A 20,758-nucleotide genomic window follows, 5' to 3' on the forward strand; every position below is an offset into this window, starting at 1 on the left:
AGGCGTGTGCCACCATCGCCCGTTGAGAGTTTTTAATTAATGCTGAAAAAGTCAACTGGCCAGGACGAGCAGAGGTGTTCCAGGGTCTGTGGTGATGCTCGGTGCTTTGGACTTCTCATACATGTTAGCTTCTTTCAAGGGAAACTTTCTTATGACTACGTCTTAGGTTCTACTTTGCAGTTACTCTAGTCTTTAAAATAGTATACTTGTGTGCCTTGATATAGAAATATTTGAAAAGGTCCATTGCCGTAGGGGAAAAAATGGTTCAGTGTTTTAAGGCCACAGACTATGCCTTCTGATTCGTCCAGAAAAGTCGTGGGTCGAAAGAAAGTTAATTTGGGGGCTGGGGATTATAGGTCAGTGGTTGAACACTTGCCTAGCCTATATGAGGTCCAGAGTTTGAGCCTCAGTCCTGCCAAAAACGAGAGAGAGTTCCCTTCGAGAAGTTATTTTAAATTATGACCTGTCTGTATGTCTGTATACAGAGTGAGTGGCAGTGACTGGTCGTAGATGTCTGTTTCATTCCTGAGCAGTTGTGGTTCAGAATTCACTTCATTAACCTCTTGTTATTAGCGCCGCCCCCCCCCCCCCGCCAGTGTTGCTTGGGTTCTTGGCTTTCAGCATATTTTAATAAAGATATGTGATGATAACAAAGCTATTCCGCTTATACAAAGTGGGTGGATTTATGACCAGTCTTGTTGGCACAATCTTGGCAGAAACACCCATCCACATATGGTTGTGAAAAGGCAAAAAATTCCCCGTTGAAGAGGAAGGTAGGTAACATGGATGCCGCATTAAGTGCATGAGCTACAGGCATGTAGCACATTCCACCGGATGTAAGAACTGGCTGAGGGCGGTGCTGAACCATTAATCCTCATTTTCTCGGGTTTGTGGAGAACTGACCCTGGATTGCACACGGGTAGAGGACTAAACAAAATCAGCCTTGAAGTTATTTAAATGTCAATTTTTTATGTCTGACATCATTAAATAGGTAGTTTCAAAAATCAGCTAGGAAGAAAACAGGGTAGAGAAGCTGCAGAGGCCATGTCTGACGTGATAGAAGGCGGGCGGGGCCACAGGCAGGAGCATCGCAGGAAGATGGTAATGAGAATTTTTTTTTTTTCAGCAGTACATGAGCACAGCTAACATGTTTACATGGTGGAAATGAACATTCATGAAGCTGACAAGCCCCTGGGCATTTTTATTTAGCAGGTAGATGGTGTGGAACGTAAGCCCTGGTTCTAATGGTTGGCCAAGTTGTGCCAGATTCAAGAGGCAAAGGCTCACTCTCCATTCAGGGCAGGTCTTGAACTTACTACCGTCTTATCTTTCTCATCTTGAGAAAGTTACATCGCCTTGCTCCGTGGCCATTGATGACCTTGAGCCCTGACTCTGAGAGGTTGGCCTATAAGAATGCAGCTAGCCCAGAGCCTCCTCGGAGCAGAGGTCCTGGTGAATGAGGGGGTCCTCAGAGGATCTCCCTATCTCAATATTCTTTTTGCTGTCAGTTGAACATGATTCCAGGCTGCTTTTTATGAGCTGTGTGGGAGTTGCACACACTTCCTGTGTGCATGGCACTGGTGGCTTCCTGCCTTCCCTGTAGGGCTGAGCTGCCAACCTAATGCTGACTAAGCTTGGAGACGTTAAAGGAAAAATTCATCCTGACACTTACTAAAACGGTAATGAAGACTTTAGGGAAGACTTCTGTGTGAGGATATTGCAATAGAAAAGAGATCAGGCTCAGTTCCCCGGGTAGCAAAGGTATCAGGGATCTGTAATCAGGGAGCAGGTTAAGGGGTCCATGTCTCGAAAACCATTGAGGCAGTCTTCGTGCCGAGGATGGAGGGCCTCTCTGAACTGACCCTTGTCAAACCCGGCCTGTGATGCCAGTGTGTTCTTATTTCCACTTTGAGAAGGCAGCCTAGGGATGCTCCCTTTCCCGTCTCATTCCACATAGCCGCTTTTCTGCCTTGTGGCCTCTCGCTGTCCCTTCTGGTTCCTTTTTTGGCACGAATCACCTGACAATGCCATTTCTTACAGTAGCCACATTGATGGCCTTATAGTTCAAATCTACATCGAAAGCTCTTCCAAAGCACAGTATGTGAACAGATAGATGTATTCTTAAGGTGTAAGTCTAGTCCTTTCTACCACCTTCTAGGAAGTCTCTCTCTGTTTGCTCCAGTAAAATCATGCAGACTCAAGACTTTGAAAACTTGTCCTTGGCCACTCTGGTCCTTCATGTGGCCAGCCACACTGTGGACACGCCCAGTCATTTCTTCTCTCGCAGTTATTTTAATTCTCGTCTACTTAAATAAGAAAATGCCTGTTGCAATCACCCTTGCAGGAGGGTATGCCCTTGGACGTGTCCCATGGCTCTAAGGATGGTCTGAATCCAGTCCCCCACCTCACTGTGTGTCTAGGATCATCCCAGGTTGGTTTTCCCCACCACATCACGTCTGTTCTGCTCATTGCCTTGGTTGGCAGTGACTAGCTGCCAGGGGCTGCTTTTTGGGTAGACATTACTGTGCATGTCACACAGCCAGTTGGCACCACGCTTTGGCTCCTTCTGTGAGTCTCTTTCTCGCTGCCTGGCAAGGGAATCTGTTCATTGAGAGGCAAGAGAGTGTGTGTGTATATTTGTGTGTTTGCGATTGTTTACTTGTGCAGTTTTGGCAGGGGATGAGGCAAAAGCAAAAGTCTTTTAAAAAGACTTTTAGTTTTTTATTAAAATTTTTTTTTCCTTTTCCTCTCATGTCATTTTGCAGCAGAGGATAAACCGGCTTTGGTTTTTCAGTTTGCTGTGCTAATTGGGATACGTTAGCATTTAGTGAACATTTATCATTTTGTTATTGGAATAATAAAAACAAGATAGAAGAATTGATGTATTTACAGATCCATTCCTTGAATTGTCGTGATGCTTCAGGGAGTTAGCTTGCATGACGACATGCGAGCTTACGTTTGCCAGGCGATGCTCTGGATGCGGAGTGCACACTGGCTTACTTAAGTTTCACAGCCGCAGTATGAGGTAGCCACTGCTTTTATAGATGCAGAAATAGACTCGGGAAGGTTAAGGAACTTGTTTAAAGTTACATACATGGCTCCTAGTAAAAGTATGGCTCCCAATCATCCGGACAACCCCGAAGCCTGGAAGGTTTAATGTAACAGAACATGAGTCTCACTCATCATACACGTCTCCTGAGCCCCTGCTCACTGTGGGCAGCATGCTCACTCAGACCCGGGCTGACAGAACTTCATCTCGGCACTGGCTCTGAGGAGGGAAGCTGGCAGCAGAGTGCTGGCTTAGCCTCTACCTGGAAGTATTATATTTGACTTCTCACATTTTCTCGTCTGAAGCAAATCATTCGGCCATAATTCTACCTCAAGGAGGTGGGGAAGCACAGCCCTGGCACTCGGTGAGGAATCAGTGTTTGTGGTAGAGCTGGAAGCTGGGCAGCAGCCGTGGTGCCAGGGGCTCCGCTGGGAAAATGCATGGCAGGTGTCCTAAGGCCCGTGTTAACCAGGACAGCTGTGGCAGGCACTTGGGACGCCGAAGAGATGCCAGTGAGGGAAATTAATAATATCCGCTATAATGTGCTTATTCTAGGGGGTTGCAGTTATTTATATGAGACTGTATGGCAGGCACATAGCACAACAGGTAAGAACACACTGCGTCCCTCCCTCCAGGCCCTCCAGGCCGCTTCCGCCTCCTCTTATTCTTCTCCCATGCCAAGCGTTGAACTCAGAGATGTGCTAGACAACTGCCCGACTATTGAGCTGCATCTGAGTCCCACGGACATGGATTCTTCAATTAGTCTGCCTGGGCCCGAATGCCAGGACAGTCACAACTTAGCTATGTGACTGTGGGCAGGGAATTTTCCTCTATGCCTCATTTAAATGGGACCTATCTCATGCATAGCAACAAAATAGATCTTAGAAATTGTGTTTATGTGTAATACTATGGAAATGGTGGATAAAGGACACATTGAAGAAATGTCAGGTTCTTTTTCTTTTACCATGAATTTTGTCACGTCACTGAAGAAGTGACATCTTTAAAAAAAACTATGAACAAGGAAGTTCGATGTTCAAGTTGATCTGTGAAGATACTACTGTGCACATCACTGGGTTATAATGTATAAGTACCGTTTTGCGTTGTTTAAATTTTTGGTATTTGCAGCCTAGCTTGGTGCCCCATGCCTGAAATTCCAGGACTTGGAAGGGATTAGGAGTTCCAGGCCAGTCTGTTCTACCCAAGACCCCGTCTCCAAAAGACACAAGTAACATAAAATTTCCGTGTTCGTGATTTTCCATGATAAGATTACAATTCTCTTTATGAATGTCAATCTAAAATAAAACTTTGAATGCGCAGATCTCAGTGACTTATGGGAGTAATCTTGTCCCCCCAGAGGATATAGTATGAGGAGGCGAGGTTGCTGCAGACCTCTGGTGGGGAGAGCCAGAGATGCCTGCCCGGCGCTCCCACAGGAACCATTAACCCATTAACTCCCACTGTCAGTTGTGTGGACACTGACAAACCCATCTAAAGACGGAAATCGGTTTACTAGGCATTGTTTTCATAGATCCCTTAGCATATACAGTGCTTGTGTGTCTCTGCTGTGAATGTCCTGGGAGTGGCCTACTGGGCAGTGCAGTAAGCCTGCTTCTAACACTGTCAAGGAATTCTTTATGAGGAAGCCATGCTGTGGGGTAGAGTAAGGTCTATGAGAAGACAAACACATGTTAGTAACCTTACCTAGGAAGCTCTTAGGGCATCCCTGTTTGGATGTAGTGATGTTCTTCACCAAAACATTCCTCAGCTGCTGTGGCAATGTAGCTGAGGGAAGGTTGGCTTTTAATTGTTTGAATTATCACTTCCAGTGATAACTGGAAGATGTGGTCTATGGCTTAGGATCATGTTGTCAGCTTTGGTTTCTCAACCTTGTGTGGACTCAATATGTGTGTGTGTGTGTGTGTGTGTGTGTGTGTGTGTGTGTGTGTGTGTATGTGTGTGTGTGTGTGTGTGTGTACACACACTGTACATATTACATAATGTGGTTTTTTAATAGGAGGAGAAAGTGTCTCTTCTGTACATTGCGGGATGCTTCGTGTGGCATCCCTGGACTCCACCTACTACATGCCAGTGGCGCTTTCTTTTTTAATCCCTTGATTAAAATCATAGTTGAGGCAATCAAAATTTGCGGTGGGCAGATGTTCTGGGAGTAAGAGTGAGGGAAAAATTTCACTGGAAATCCCGTCTGGTAATTATTTAGAAGAGGGTGCTGCTGACTCCAGGTGGGTGTGTGCACCAAGTGGAGAGAAGACGAATTAGCAGAGTGTGGCCAAGAAGGGGAACAGGCAAGCAGGGCGCTTTGCCCGAGGCGTTTGTGTTAGGGAGTGTGGAGCATTAGGACGGCGGGTGGAGGGGTCTCAGAATGTAGGATGTTCAAGCGGACTGACCTAACAGGATAGAAAGTGTTCTCTAACTGCCCTGGGGGACGGGGAAGTGGTGGAGCTCTGGGGGAGGGCAGAGCCTCAGATGTACCTGAAAGCTAGATTTTCAATTATTTCTCCTAATGAAATGTCAGCTTGTAAGGGCAGAGCTGACAATATGAATGAAGAATGGTTCTGTGGGATGATGGGATGGAGGGAGGGCCATTGCTGATTAAGCCGCTCATTATCTGCAGGCCACGGAGAAAATCAGTCAATGAGTTATTGTGGTGAAATATAACTTTCATTTTTACAGCTGCCCGGCAACCAGGGCAATCTCAAATAACTAGATTTGTTTTTAATGACTTACAAGAGCTCTTGTTTATCACCGAGCTAAATGAAGTAAACAGTAATGCAATGAGTTAATAGGCATAAAACATGGAGAGAAGTGCCTGCCTGTGGTAAGGCTTCACTAAATGTTAGTTATCATTGTATATTACAGTGAAGACCTTGGATGAGCATATTCAGTATGTTTTTAGCCTTAGATTCTTTTATTACAATTCTCTGAAAATCGATAATTCCATTATGTATGTGTATATATGTTATATGCTACCTGCCAGATAAATACATTATTAAATTAACGAGAGCATCCCACTTGCCAGCTCTTTCAAGTCAAAGCTGGAATTTTTAGAGTGTGTGAGTGTGTGTGTGTGTGTGTGTGTGTGTGTGTGTGTGTGTGTAAAACAGGGTCTTGTTATTTTGCCCAGGCTAGCCTTGAACTACCCTCCTTTTCCTGCCTTAGAGGCAAGCTCCACTGTCCTTGTCTACTCCATAGTTTTAATGGAAGTAATTTGCTGCACGTGAAGGCTTAGTATTTACAACCAGACTGTTCAGGCTATGGATTGGCCGGTTAGTAGATTACATATTCAGAGTTTAGGGACTGAAGTCCTGCTCACTTGATTGATGGGTGTCAACCTTATTTGGGACTTTAATTTTTATTTGATTTTATGTATGTAGATGTTTTGCCTGCATGCAGACCACGTGTGCCCGGTGCCTGTGGAGGCCAGTGGAGGGCACTGCATCACCTGAGACTGAAGTTACAGGCAGTTGTGAGCTGCCGTGTGGGTGCTGGGACTTGAACCCAGGTCCTCTGGAAGAGCAGCCAAGTGCTCTTAACCACAGGAGCATCTCTCCAGCCCCTTAGTTGGGGCTTTGAGATACATGAATGGCAAAGGGTGGTGAACAGACCCGGTAGCTGCTAATTTTCAGAATTAAATTATGGCTCCTCCAAGTAAATCGGTGTGTGTGTGTGTGTGTGTGTGTGTGTAAATCAGAGAGTTATCTAATCATCTTCAGTTTCTTTGTCCCAGTCATTATCCAGGAAAATGATATGACCTAAATAGGACATGTCATTTAACCTCAAAGGATTGGAAAGTCAGGGCCAGGAAAATGAAAATACAGTAGTTTTAGGGTTCATTTCAGCCTTTTATCCATTAATATGTGACCCGGGGGAAGTCTTAATCTAGTAGAGATACTGTTTCCGAATCTGTCACTTCGGATCCCGTCCCCATCCAACAGTGGGTGAACCACGGAAGGGTTTTGAAGGCACTGTGGAGCCACGAGGGTCCTTGCTCGGTCCACCTCTCTGTGGCTTCTCCTTCCTCCATTTCATTCTCCACATTGTTCCAGGGTCCTTCTCCGATGTGGAGCTGAACATTTAACTCTTCTAAAAACTCCTTTAAAGTCTACCTTCGTACCTAGAACAAAGTCCAGAAACTTTCAGCATGTTCTACAGCAGCCCCGTGAGCTGACATCCTCCCTGGCCTTGCAGGTACTTCCCAGGCCCTTCTTGGTTGTCTAGGTCATGGAGCCCTCTGAGCCGGGTCCTCTGTCCCGCCTTGGTGTGCGCTGTCCTCCTAACCTGCTGTGCCTGTCTGTTTGGCCAGGGTCCTGGCCTTGCCCAGCTGTGGTGTTTTATCCAAGATACAACTCTAAAGTTCTAAACAACCGTTGAATCTTTCTCCTTTTCCTTTTTTACAATTTTATTTGGGGCTTTAAAAAAAATTTTTTTTATACGTATCTGTTTGTGTGTGAGCATGTGTATGAATGTGGGCATCAGGTCTCTGGGAGCTGATGTCATATGTCGTTGTGAGCCAGCCAGTTAGGGTGCTGGCCACTGAACTTGGGGTCTCTGCAAGAGCGCCAGGACTCCTAACGGCTGAGCCATTTCTCCAGCCCTTTTCTCTTTATGAACGGAAGTCTTTAAAGTCATCGCTTGGGCTGGTGAAGTACCCCCGTTGGTACCTCAGCGTGCTTGCCTGGCGTGCGTGAAGCAGTTTGCCCAGCACCACGTAAACGAATGTCGTATCACAGGCCTCTAAGACATCGATCGGCTCTCAACCCGTGGCCTGCAACCCCTTTGGGGGTTACAGATCAGATATCCTGCAGGTCAGACGTTTACATTACAACTCATAACCGTAGTAAAATGAGAGTTATGTAGTAGCAATGAAATGATTTCATGGTTGGGGGTCACCACAGCGTAAGGAACTGTATTAAAGGGTCACAGCATTAGGGAGGTTGAGAACCACTGCTCTAAGGAAACTCAAGCCATCTCTCAGTTATATAGTTTGAGGCCAGCCTGGAATACATGAGACCATAACAGACCTCCCCCAACACACACACACACACACACACACACACACACACACACGCACGCACGCACGCACATACACACAAAGACACCAACTGGGGCAATATTTGAATAGTTCATATTTTTTGGTTAAAGAAAACATTTTAAAACTTGGGTTGACATATTTGTAGAATTTTGTGGAAAAAAAAAAACCCAGAATAAAAGTCAATTAAAAGATTTCCTAAAGCTTCAAAATGCACTTGAATTTCTTTTAGTTGAATGTTATTGCTTGCTTAGCACGTGAAGGAGACTTTGAAGGGCTTTTTAAAAAGCCTGATGGCTGGAGAGACGCCTCAGAGGTTAAGGGCATTTGCTGTCCTTGCAGCACCAAAGGGCAGCTCACAAGTAACTGCGATTCCAGTTCCAGGGGATCTGACACCCCTTTCTATCCTTGTCACCAGGCATACGGGTGATGTGCGTACATACGGACAAACACTCATACACATCGAGAAAACATTTTAAACAAAAGTCTGTTGCTCAGATATAGCGAATGGGAGGGGGGGGACCTTCCATGGCTTTATCTGGGACCAAGCTGCATTTGCGTTAGTTATAAACATAGTCAAGTTTATATGAGAGACTTGCCCCGTTGAAAGTCCTATTGAAGTCTGCGTTTGTTTTTAAATGATAGGCAACAGAACCTTCTTCATATTTGTGTTGTCTGGAGTAAATTTTAATCATAGTTGCAGTTTGGCTTTGATCCTGCATGTGATATTTGCAAATGCTTTTCTGTTTATTTATCCCCTGTACACTTAGAGGCTAAGCTGAGTTTGGCTGTGTTCCCAGCTGGGATGAGTAAGTTGTGAGTGCTTCCTAAATGAGAAATCCTCGGTGGGGATTCACTGGTCATTTATTTTTCTTCTCATTGGCATAGCGGGAAAAGGGGGCAGGCAAACTTTCTGAAGACGCCCGTGTTAAACTTAGAGGCTTCGCTGCTTTGGGACTTCTGACAGTGTGCATCATGGCCCTCTAACAGGGTAGTGTGGTGGACACGCCTCATCATGACTGCAGAATAGCTCTTTGTTTTTAATGCACGTACAACAATCCACATTTACAGGTGTTTTAAAGAACACACTTTGAAAAAAGCAAGTCATGTATTCTAGAATTAATTATTATTAAATTAGCATTATTAGAATTTTAAAGTTACTTTTATGGTGTGTATGTATGTGTGTGTGTGCACATGCATACCATAGTGTGTGTGTGTGTGTGTGTGTGTAGAGTGGGGGAGTTGGTTCCTTCCTTCGACCACTGGGGACTGAACTTAAGTTGTGAAGCTTGGTAGCAGGTCCCTTCGCCCACTGAGCAATCTCAATAGTGATTTACACTTCATTGATTGATTTGTTTATTATGACTTGTGGGTGTGTGGGTGTGTTGGTGGTTGCACACATGCATGGTATACGCGGAGGTCAGAGGACCACCTTGTGGATCGAACTCAGGTCATCGAGCCTGGCAACAAACACCTTGGCCTGCTGAGCCATCTCTTTGGCCCCTCAGGTGCTGTTTCGAGGGTTCAGAGAGTCGTCCCTGTTGGCATTTAGTGGCCAGAAAAGTATTAGAGAATTGGGTTGTGTCCGACAATAATTTATTTTTAAAAATATTTATTTTACTTTATGTGTATATACCACATGCATTCCTGGTGCCCACTGAAAAGGGCATTGTGTCCCTTGGAATAGGAGTTACAGATGACTGTGAGCCGCCGTGTGGGTGCTGGGACCTGAATCTAGGTCCGCTGCCAGAGTAGACCGTACTGTTCACTGCTGAGCCATCCCCCCCCCAGCTCCTAATAACTTACTTATTGATTATTAATACAATCATCCTATGTAAGTCTCTTCTCTAAATAGAAATGAAGAAAATTTGCAAATATGAGCTTGTTTCCCTGAACATGAGGTTGGGATGAAAATTATAATATTTTATTTTTATTGGAAAACAGTGACAGAGTTCAGATATCTTTGTTTAACCAAATGGAGACCTTAAGAAATTCTGGGAGGGAAACCCAAAACTCTATCATTTGAGACTAAAAACAAAAATGTAGCCGTGTGTCAGCCGGCTCATAGCTGTGTAGATTATAACCGTGGACAGATGCCTCAGGACCTTTAGAGACCAGACATTCCAGTGCGATCGCGAATGGGGCCATGATGGTTCTTAAAACTTAGGTTGAGCTATTTCTGGTTTGCACCCTTGGAAACATCTAGAATTTTTTTTTTTTCAAAGGATGCATTTAAAAAAAAAAACAGCACTACAGGGCCAAAGGCATCTGTAGAAGAATTCATCAGAATTAGAATTCCTGAACTAGACAGGGACATCTAAATAACTCGTGTGTGAGCATGAAGAACCTGTGGATGTGTGGCTGGTTCTGTGGTAACGTGGAATTAAGGGGGCCAGTCGGCTGACCTTGACATGAGGAGCCAGGATTGCTTAGGGGTCCCGGGTAATCACAGGAGTTTTCCTCGAAGTGGATGGAGGCAGAAGACCAGGTTAGGGTGATGAGCCTGCTGTGGGAGAGAGAGGAAGCAGACACTCTACAGAGCAGTGCAGCCTCTGGGCTCTGGAAGAGTCGAGAAAATTAATTCTCCTCTAGAGCTTCCAGACAGGAATGCACCCCCTGTCAGTATCGTGGGTTTAGTTCAGAAGGACCCTTTCAGACGTTTGACCTCCAACACTCTGATTTGTGCTGTGCAAAGACACGCAGTTTGTGGTAGCTGTCACAGGAAATGAGTGTGTGTGCTCACACTTGACAGATGTGCGTGTGGACCATCTACGTTGGAGGAGAATCTCTTTGCGCAAGTATTTTTTAGTGCAGTTTTTTTTGTTTTGTTTTGTTTATTTGAGACAGGGTTTCTCTGTGTAGCCCTGGCTGTCCCGGAACTGTCTCTGTAGACCAGGCTGGCCTTGACTCACAGAGATCCCCCTGCCTCTGCCCCCAGTGCCAGAGATGGAACGGGCATCCCTAGCCTAGTACAGATTTTTAACCCTTATGGAAGAATCCATTAAGACTATATATTCAGTGTCGATCTAATTACAACTTAAAATGTAGAAGAGTGGAATAAGTTCTGAAGGAAGACACTAGCTGAGGTACATGTGTAATATTAAAAAGACTTACTACATTTATTTATTATTTATGCACGCGCGCATGCATTCCTGCATGCGAGCGCACATGGGTGCGTGGCTTGGTGCAGATGCGCAGATCAGAGGAAAACCGCCGAAGTTCAGTGTTCTCCTACTACGTGGCAACTCAGGTCAGCACATGTGGCAGCAAGTGCCTTTACCTGCCGAGCAACCTCTCTGGCCAGTATTATGTAACTTTTAAAGGAGATTAAAAACCTGAATAAAAATTCAGCTCAAGCTTTTGGGATGCCGACTCCACGACTGGGCGGGTCCTTTTTATCTACTCATGATTTATCTACTTTTTAACTTTGCTGAATTGAAGCTCTTTGGGAATGCAATACATTCTGCTCAGGATATCCCAGGATGGTGTGTGTTCTTCTTTGCAATGCTCCTGTGGCCTTGCCCTGGCCTTTCGCAACCCTGTGAAATGTACTAGGTTTGCCTGTGTGGGCATGCTGTCATTGGAGATATCCAGACTCTGCTGGCAACGTTGTTTCCAGCCCACGGGTGGAGCCAGGCGCACAGAGAGTGATCTCAGCCCTATGTGGCAGTGTAGTAAAATAAATAATGCATGGATGTTACAGAACGCCCAGGGAGCCCAGCCACTCTGGCCGAATGTTTCAGAATATAAAACGCTAATTCAGGTTTTAAAAGGAACATGTTGCTGTGGCTCAGTTACAAGTTACAGGCATAAATTCTGCTCAGCACCTGACACCTGTTAGGATGCCCCAGCCGCATATTTCTGTAGTCTATGGATGGTCTCCGTGAATCATTTTTCCATACACCTACCAGGAGAAGATGAAATATTTGATGACAGATACAGTTTGTTCACGGGGAACATTTTTCAACATGAGATGGGGAATGGTCTTTTGTTTTTCATTTGGCGTCTCGGTGTTTTTTAGTACCTAGAAATTGAGGTTTTCGGAAAGAGGTTATTGATTAATGGTGGAGTTTGATGATTTGTAGTATTTCCCACCATCTCGGTTTTTTTCTTTCTTTTTCTTGCTCTTCTGCAGTGCATGTTTGGAAGCCGGAGTGTTTTACACACTAGGCAAGTGCTTGACCATAGGGCCATATCCTCAGTCCCCCATTATCATTTTCTAGTTAGAAATAATATGTATTTCTAATATATATTAGAAATATAACATACTGTAAAATACACACACACACACACACACACACACACATATTAGTCACTGTCTTATCTACATCAGGCTAGCCTTGAACTTATTACATAGCCAAGGCTGGTCTCAAATCCTTCATCCCCCTGCTTCATGTTCCTGAGTGCTGGTGTTGTAGAGGTGTGCCACCGCACCAATGTTAATTGAACTGTGATTCCCACCCCCCACCCCCCACCCCTAAAATGTGTTTTTAAGAGCATTTAGGACACCGAAAGGGTACAATGTAGATTTAGAATTAGGGGGTGACTAATGACAGTATAGCTTATTTAGCCCATCACCTCATCATGGTTGAAAGAGCAACCTCATAGGCGGTTTTGGCATACTGTATTAAATAGATTTATAGAGACAGGTTTTCATTATCTACAGCAGTCACTTAGGAAATTGATGGATCATCGTGGAGAATTATTTTCAAAGCCACAGACCTAGTGACATGTACTGCTGTTGTTTGCTTTCTTAGTGTGGTCTTTCCTTGGGGGATAAGGGTGTGGTTACGTGGGCTATGGTTAGTTATCTCGTTCATTACCAAGCTGGTGTATTCTAGTCTCTCCTGAAAAAAAAAAAAAAAAGGCAAAATCAAGCTGCATCAGATTTATTGCATTTTACATATTTTGTTTTTCACTACTGTGGGGTGATTTTTGTTACGGTGGTCAGGAAAAGCACCCGGTATGTAGGTAGTTACCACGAAGAGCAGAAAGAATCATTTTGGCTTATGAAGTTGAATCCCGAACTGTAAATGTCAAGTGATTACAGGAGACAAACCCAGTAGGGAGGTGAACTTAATTTCAGAAGCAAAATATCCTCTTTTACGTAAGGTATGATTTGTGTTGTCTGGAAGGCTCTTCTTCATTCACGTACCGGCGTGGCTCACTCACCCACGGCCTCCATTCATGCAGAGAACACTAAACAAAAGAGACAAGACTCTGAGTCAACAGTCAAGCAGCCCTCGAGTGTCACGACACCAGCTAGAAGAATGGCGTTAGTCAGAACATTGTTTCTTCCCCGAGTGACTTTGCAAGCGTGCTGCTTTATATAGCTCAGCTGCTGCTGCTGCTGCTGCTGCTGCTGCTGCTGCTGCTGCTGCGTTCAGAGAGGGCTCTGAGCCGCGTGGCAGCTGCCGAGGGTCGCGGGCCTCTGTCCCGCTTGTCTGCCGGAGGAAGACGAGGCCCTGCTTCTGGAAGCCTCTGCCGCCTTTTCTCCTGACTTGGTAGCCTGTGTCAGCCTGTGATTTCGGTCTCTCCCTCTGCCGTGGATGCCCCTCTCCCAACATCTCAAAAATCTGCTGTGCTGCCCCCACAAGCTGCGCACCTCGCCCTCCTCCGGAGCAAGCCCTGGCAACCCTGTGCCCTCACCTGCGTTTCCTCCCACTGACTCACTTCCGGCAATGCTTTGCAGTCGACCTTCCGTCTTCACGTGCTCCTGGTCACGAAACCTGCCCTCTCATCTCAGCCTGCACGCCGTGCCGTTCTTGACACTGCCTTGTTCCTTCCTCCTGTCCCCAGCCTTATTCCCTAAAGCTCTCCCTGTCCGTTCTTGTTTCTGGCTGGGTCCTGTTTGAATCTCGTGACTTTAGTGGCTCCTCTTCCTGGCCAGTGCCTTGCAGACACTCCCCTGCGGTCCTGACTTAGGCATCATCTCCGGTTTCATTCAGCCAGGCTGTCTTTCCTACCTGGAAGGTTGGCCAGCGCTCACACCCAGCTGGTCACACTGCCCTTGTCCTCCGATCCTCCCCTTCCTGTGACATCTCCTTTTGCTTCTGGTCTTGTCCTCCTTCTGTTGCTCCGAATCTCCTCCTGCCTCAGCCTTCAGAATAGCTGGGTTTACATCTGTACCAGATGGAGCCTTTAAGGGTAAAACTTGGCTTAGAGTTCTATAGTGTCACCCAGCCATTAGCTACAGCACCCCACCCCTCCTTTTTTTTCTTTTTTCTGAGACGATTTCTCTGTGTAGCCCAGTCTGCCCTAGAACTCACTCTGTAGACCAGGCTGGTCTCGAACTCAGATATCCACTTGCCTCTGTCTCCTAAGTGTTGGGATTGAAGGCGTGCGCCACCACACCCAGCCAGCACCCACCACACCCAGCCAGCACCCACCACACCCAGCCAGCACCCTTGTGTTTGCGATGCTGTTGGACGTTACCATTGCAGAGCCTTGCTCTCTTTACCCACAGGAATGCGGTGGCTGGTCTCATCTTTCAGCCAATCCCCCGCCCCTTCCAGGGCTTTTGGGTCATTCTGCATAAAGCATGAAGCCCTTCTCTGGCACTGTGTTCTCTGGAGCCTAAGACTACCTGTGGGAGGGCTCCCTAGGCCCTCGGGAATCTGGTTACCATTTTCCATTTCTGTCTCCTCTTTGATTTTCAAAAACTCTGCTCCAGCCAGTGAAGTCACTTTAGGAAAAATCGCAATGGCACACTCTTCAGAGGATCCCCAGTCTCTCTGCTTAGCACTTCAATACCATCCCAGCACTCCAAGCCGTCAGGATTTCCTGGACTCCCGCAGCAGCCCTCTCTCTGGCTGGCCTGTCGATGCTTATGCCTCTTGTAGTCAGTCTTCCACGTAGTACATGGGATTCCCCTTACTTCCTCCCCCCCCCCCCCCCCCCCCCCGTCCTCTTCTCTCCCTTCTCCTCCCCTCTTCTTTAATGGAGTCTTACTAAATTGCCTCGGATAACTATAAAATTGCAGCCCTCCTCCCTCAGCCTTCAGAATAGCTGGGCTTACAGCATGTGGCTCTGTACCAGATGGAGCCTTGAAGGGTAAAACTTGGCTCAGAGTTCTATAGACATGGAATATACACCATTCTCTCTGTTTACAGCCCTCCAGTGGCTTCTGTCTAACACTCAAAACAAAACTCTATCAATTATTTATGGCGAGTCCATACTGGATCTTTCTCAGTGGGGGCATTCCTTCCTTCCTGACATCCGCAAGGAAGGCTTAGAAATGAGTGGTGGCTTCTTTGATTGTTTCAAGGTGATGTTATTGGATGTGATTGATGCTAAAAGGGAACTGGGTCATACCATTGGGCCAGGAGTCGAGGTGCACACATGTGATCCCTCACTTAGGAGGTCGGGAGCATCCTGCATTTGAGGCCAGCCTGGTAAGACCCTTTCAAAAAAAAGCACTATCATCGTGCATCAAGTGCTAATGGTGCCCTTGATTGAAAATACACTTCTGGCCTTCTGGCTGTTCTCAGAGCAGAGCAAACCATTCAGCCTCAGGGCCTTTGCATCGGCCCCTTTCTCTTTCTTTGGATCATTCCCCCCTTTTGGCTGAAATCTTTGCCCCCCCCCCCCATTGTCTTCCTATTGATCACTCTTAGAGAATTCTCTCTCCACTCATCGGGTCCTCCAGTGCTGCATTTATGTTCTTAGTACTTGTCGCCATCGGATGTTAACGTCTCTCTTTCTACGTTGATCTGTTTCGTCTGGTGTTGTTTTTTCTTTACACTGCCAGAAAGGAGTTCCACGAGAGGAGTGTCCCCCCAGGCCTATTCCAGGAATTGTGTGTGTAGAATCTGGAGCGCCCCGTGGACGTTGGTGGACTAAGAGGGTGGCCATGTGTCTGGCCCTCTCCTGCTGTGTGCTCTGGTGGTTTTGCCACTGATTCAGAGTGTCCTTTCTGTGCTTTAACATCCACCCCCCACCCCACCCCATCCAGCCCCAGCCCCGATGTGTCCTCAAGCTGCTTTCTCTCATCTTGTCAGCTCCTCAGAACTTCCTGGGACACTCTCCGTACCTCTCGGATTGGGGAATGTGGCTCCCTGCTTGTGTTTCTGTCTTCCCTCTCTGGTCAGGCTCAGTGGCCACCCCCATCCTGGCAGTTCTGTGTGGAGAGGACAGAACCAGGCACACCACGGACTTGCATCACCTGTCAGTCAAACTGGTGTCCTCGAAGAAATGCCCCCTGGAAGGCATTCATGCCAGGAGACCCAGGAACATCGCCTTAAAGAAAGAGTGATTCCCTTGAGAAGTTGGAGGTAAAATGGGGGGCATTTGAATTTTGCAAGGCTCTCGAATTGACAGAGCCATACGGGCTGCCACAGTGTACCTCCTGCAGATTCGCCCGAGGACAGCGAGGTTGTCCGTGCTGGCGTTTATTGGCTTCCTAGTCAGACAGTGGATAATTCCCCGTTTCTGGACTGTGTTCTCAGCTGAACTCAAGTATTAGGAGGGTGCCTCGGAGCAGGAAGGACTAACCATGCTCCGTGCAAGTTAAAGGGTCACAAGATAGGGAGTCGTTAATGCAGGGTTTATTTTTTTCTCACTTTTAACTGCCAAGTGCATTTTAGAAGGTGAAAGATTAACGAGGAAAGCAGTAAACGGGCTGAAATTTGTCCTCAGCTTACCACTCCGCTTCTATGGGAGCAGACTTTGTTATTATTTTATGGTATTTACCTAACAGTACTGCTAATTTGGAGTTAAATTCGGTTATCTCAAGTTTCTGTTAGGACATTGTCAAAGCACACGGAATAACTGTTGATATATCCTTTCAGGACATAAGAACCTCCCCACCAAGGGTGCTCTATCGCAGAGGACTTTTGCCTTGGGCTTGGCACCAGGCCAGCCTTACAATAACCAGACCGTTGAGTTGAATATGTATTGTGATCGCATAGCAAATATCCATGCTTGATAATGTTACAATGGAAAAGAAAACTGTTGTGAGTTTTTTCCTTTTTTTCTGATGACTGAGTGGAGAAGGCTTACTTCTCGGAGGGGGTGTTTTATGGGTTGAGTACAGTCTGTTTACTCCCTTCTTCAGGAAGGGTTGTAGTTTAGCTTAGCAGTTCATTATGTGTCTGATGTAGTGACTTTGGGCCCCTGTAACAACAGGCTTTTAGAATGGTAGAATTCAGATATTTTATGAAGGATGAATCTTAAAATCCTTGGCACATTTTAGGGGCTACAAGGTGAATAGTTATGTCGTTTTGGGTTGCGCGGATGCATTCCTGTAGTATAAGGCACAGAAGATGTTCCCTTTAGTTGTAGATTATAAGGTGTGTCGCAAGGAGTGTGGTACATACATGCTACAGTGAAATGCTCTCATGAAAAGCCTTCTCGCCTAAAACATGCCTTTGACTGGACCTCCCTAGCTCGTGTTAATATTTTCTAATGTTTCTCAAAACTGTTGTCAGCGTGACAGATTATGCTGTTGTATATGAAATTATATGTTGTTTTTCTTTGATGAGGATCAAACCCAGCAAGTTGGACAATTTCAAGCTTTATTTTTGTGGAAATTACATCTTAATGCTTTCCAAATCCATGTCAGCAGGACGAGGACTCAGCTGGCTGATTGTCTATCACAGTTGGTTGGAAACATGCATTTTTTTTTTTTTGGTATGTTCAAATGACTCTCAGAGTTCTGTTTATCGATGTTGTCAGGGGCCGAGAGTGGGAGGAATCTTCCACTTGAAAGGAAAGTGACAAAGAGAATAAAATCACGGTGGCCTGGCCCCCAGTTTCATGCTTGGCCCCTCTTGGTGCTGTGAGGATTACCCTTGCTGACTGGAGAGCTTGGAATGCTGCATCAGCCCCCAAAGCAGCCTCGTTTCTGATTAACTGCTTCAGACATTTCCCCGTTAAAGTTAATTTGTGATTCAACTGCTTCAACACAGTGTGTGCAAAGACCGAACAACTTCAACTGAACCAGAACTGGTTTTCTGCCAAACTTGCCTTGAAGGCTAGTTTACCCTATGCCTGACCTCCAGTCTCATTAATTTTAACGATAATCATACTTTTTCAAAGACTCTGTGCTTTTGTGTGTGGGTGCATGTGTGTGTTTGGGAGTACATGCATGTGTGTTTGGGAGTCCTGTGTGTGTGTGTGTGTGTGTGTGTGTGTGTGTGTGTGTGTGTGTGTGTCCGAGACATGCCTTGGCTGTCAATCCTCAGAAGCCCCCCACCTAGTATTTGGAACCAGGGTATGTCCCTTTTGCCTGAAGCTAGGTGGGCTGGCCATGAGCCCAGGAATCTGTTTATCTCCACTTCCTGGGTGCCACGGTTGGGAGCACTCGCCTGGTGTTTTGAAATGTGGTTTCTGGAGATCACGCTCAGGTCCTTGCCCTTATACACAGGGCTTCACCACCTGAGGCATCGCCCCGGCCCGTGACTTTGTTCTTGAAGATTCTAAATGCAGTTTCATGTAGATGTAACGGTCTGATTAAATAAGAAACACAGAGCCAAATGCAGAGTTAAAAGCCCAAGAGGTCAGAGCAGTAGCTAAAAGCTGAGACTAAAACCGCCTTCTTACCACCCGCTGCCGCTGCCGACCTTCCCCTGAGAAAAAGACCTACTTCCTGTGTGTCTCTCTTTGTATTGACTTTCTGTTCTGCCTTCTCATTGGTTGTAAACCCAACCACATGACCTCATCGTCACTGCCTGTCTATATAGACCTCCAGGTCTTCTATGGTTGGTATTGAGATTAAAGGCTTATATCTTCATGCTGGTGGTGTCCTTGAGCACACAGAGATCTGCCCATCATGTGATCAGATTAAGGGCGTGTGCTACCACTGCCAGACTTCTGCTATGGCTTGTTATTAGCTCTGACCCCCAGGCAACTTTATTTATTAACATACAAATAAAATCACATTTCAGCACAAATAAAATATCACCATAGTTTCAAATTCCTGTTCACTTTGCACACCAATAAATACTAACAGGTTTTATGTTCCCACTTGGTGTCGCACCAAGGTGAACTGGAGAGATTGGGGGTCAGCTGTTTGATGGGAGATGCTGAGAAACTGAAAGCCTGTCTGATTGGACCCCCAGGCCTGGCCAGGTACCCAGACTGCTGGGAGACTTCCAGTACTGGGAATTGCTCTAGTATCTAAAAAGCAGACAGTATCTGCACTCTTGGAACAAAGCCTGTCTTCCCGAGGCTTGTACCTGCTCCACTCCCCACCCTTGCCAAAACACACGCTCCAGAAATATTAGAAAAATGAAATTTCATTCTGCGCAGAGAGGATCACACGAAGTTCATTTGGCTCATTCACTTTTGACTGAGGAAAGCTAATGTAAATATTTAATCATAGAGCGTGTGAAATGACATGCATTTAAAATGGAATTCATAGTTCATCAGTGTTGGTGCGAAGAGTCAGCTATCTCTGGGCAACCTGATGTTTTTCTTCCAGCTACATGAAGTTCGTAGTAATGAAGGGGAAAAACGTATCAATTTCCGTTTTGTTACTATAATAGTCAAAATCACTTGCAGCAGATAACAAAACCATTTCCTGCCTTAGTTAGTTGTTTCTCAGTTCCAGATAGACAGTCACTTTGATTTGAAGTAATTTCACTGAGGCAGAAACACAAAGTTCTTGTTTTTTTTTTTCCTCTTTTCTTTTTCCCTCCCTGTCTGTCTTTCTCCTAATTGAGATGACCACGTGCTAATTTGAATTAATTGCCTGGAATGTGGTTGTCAATAAGGACCTTTCTATCCGAGAGTCGTTGTAAAGTGAGAACCTGGTGTAAAAAGTGTGACACGGGAGTGTGAAGATGATTATTTTGTATGGAGCAACAAATAAATCTTTGGTTCTGATGCCGGCTCAGTGAGAGAGGGTTCCCTCCTCCGGAACACACAGCGCTGGCGTTAGCAGCAGGAACACACGGAGTTATCAGAATGCCGTCTGCTGGCCCTCAGCCTACAAACAGGCCCGAAGGAAATGGAAAACTCCAGAGAAAAGAACAAACACCCTTCTGCACCGCCCCTCAAATATTTGGTTAGAGATTTCGGAGGGAGGGTATGAGTTTTCTTAGCAGATCATTTTGGGTCCTTTGAAATAGTTTGTTTTTGTAGGCAAAACTTAAAAATAAATTAATGGCCGGGTGGTGGCGGCGGCGGCGGCGGCGGCGGCGGTGGTGGTGGCGCACGCCTTTAATCCCCGCACTTGGGAGGCAGAGGCAGGTGCATCTCTGTGAGTTCGAGGCCAGCCTGGGCTACCAAGTGAGTTCCAGGACAGGCACCAAAAGCTACACAGAGAAACGCTGTCTCGAAAAACCAAACCAAACAAACTAATTAACTAATTAATGATTCCTTGATCATCTTTTTTGAATATTTTCCTGAAACAGATCTGTAATTTTCTGCACCGAACGGACTTAAGCCAACCCTGTCCTGAGGAGTTGTGGTTGACATTCTGTAGGTTCGGTACTGCAGTGTGGCAGGCAGGACCAGAGTCTTTTTCTTCCCTTGACCTTTCCCAAGGTCGGATTGTCAGTGCGCCTCTTCTACTACTGTCTGGCTTACATCAGTGACTCCTACGTTTGACTAGTTGAAAAATGGGGTAACTAAGCTCACCGAGGTGAATTCCTTGCCAGGCTAGGAAGGGTTATGAAGGAGTCGCCACATGGAGGCTTCTTGGGAGGATGTGGAGGTAA

The 20,758-nt window shown here is 46.0% G+C and overlaps 1 protein-coding gene and 1 long non-coding RNA gene across 3 annotated transcripts in view; one reads left to right on the forward strand and one right to left on the reverse strand.

Moving 5' to 3' along the window:
* Positions 1-20,758, forward strand: part of Sh3rf1 (SH3 domain containing ring finger 1) — a 163,416-nt gene that overhangs the window by 35,573 nt on the left and 107,085 nt on the right. The window lies entirely within an intron of this gene.
* Positions 12,970-14,229, reverse strand: LOC119089229. Its single transcript, XR_005093106.1, has 2 exons — positions 13,746-14,229; positions 12,970-13,295 (listed from the first exon to the last, which is right to left on the reverse strand). It is a non-coding gene; the product is annotated as an uncharacterized LOC119089229 (long non-coding RNA).

Source organism: Peromyscus leucopus, chromosome 17 (genome assembly GCF_004664715.2).
Source record: "Peromyscus leucopus breed LL Stock chromosome 17, UCI_PerLeu_2.1, whole genome shotgun sequence".
Classification (NCBI taxonomy): domain Eukaryota; kingdom Metazoa; phylum Chordata; class Mammalia; order Rodentia; family Cricetidae; genus Peromyscus; species Peromyscus leucopus.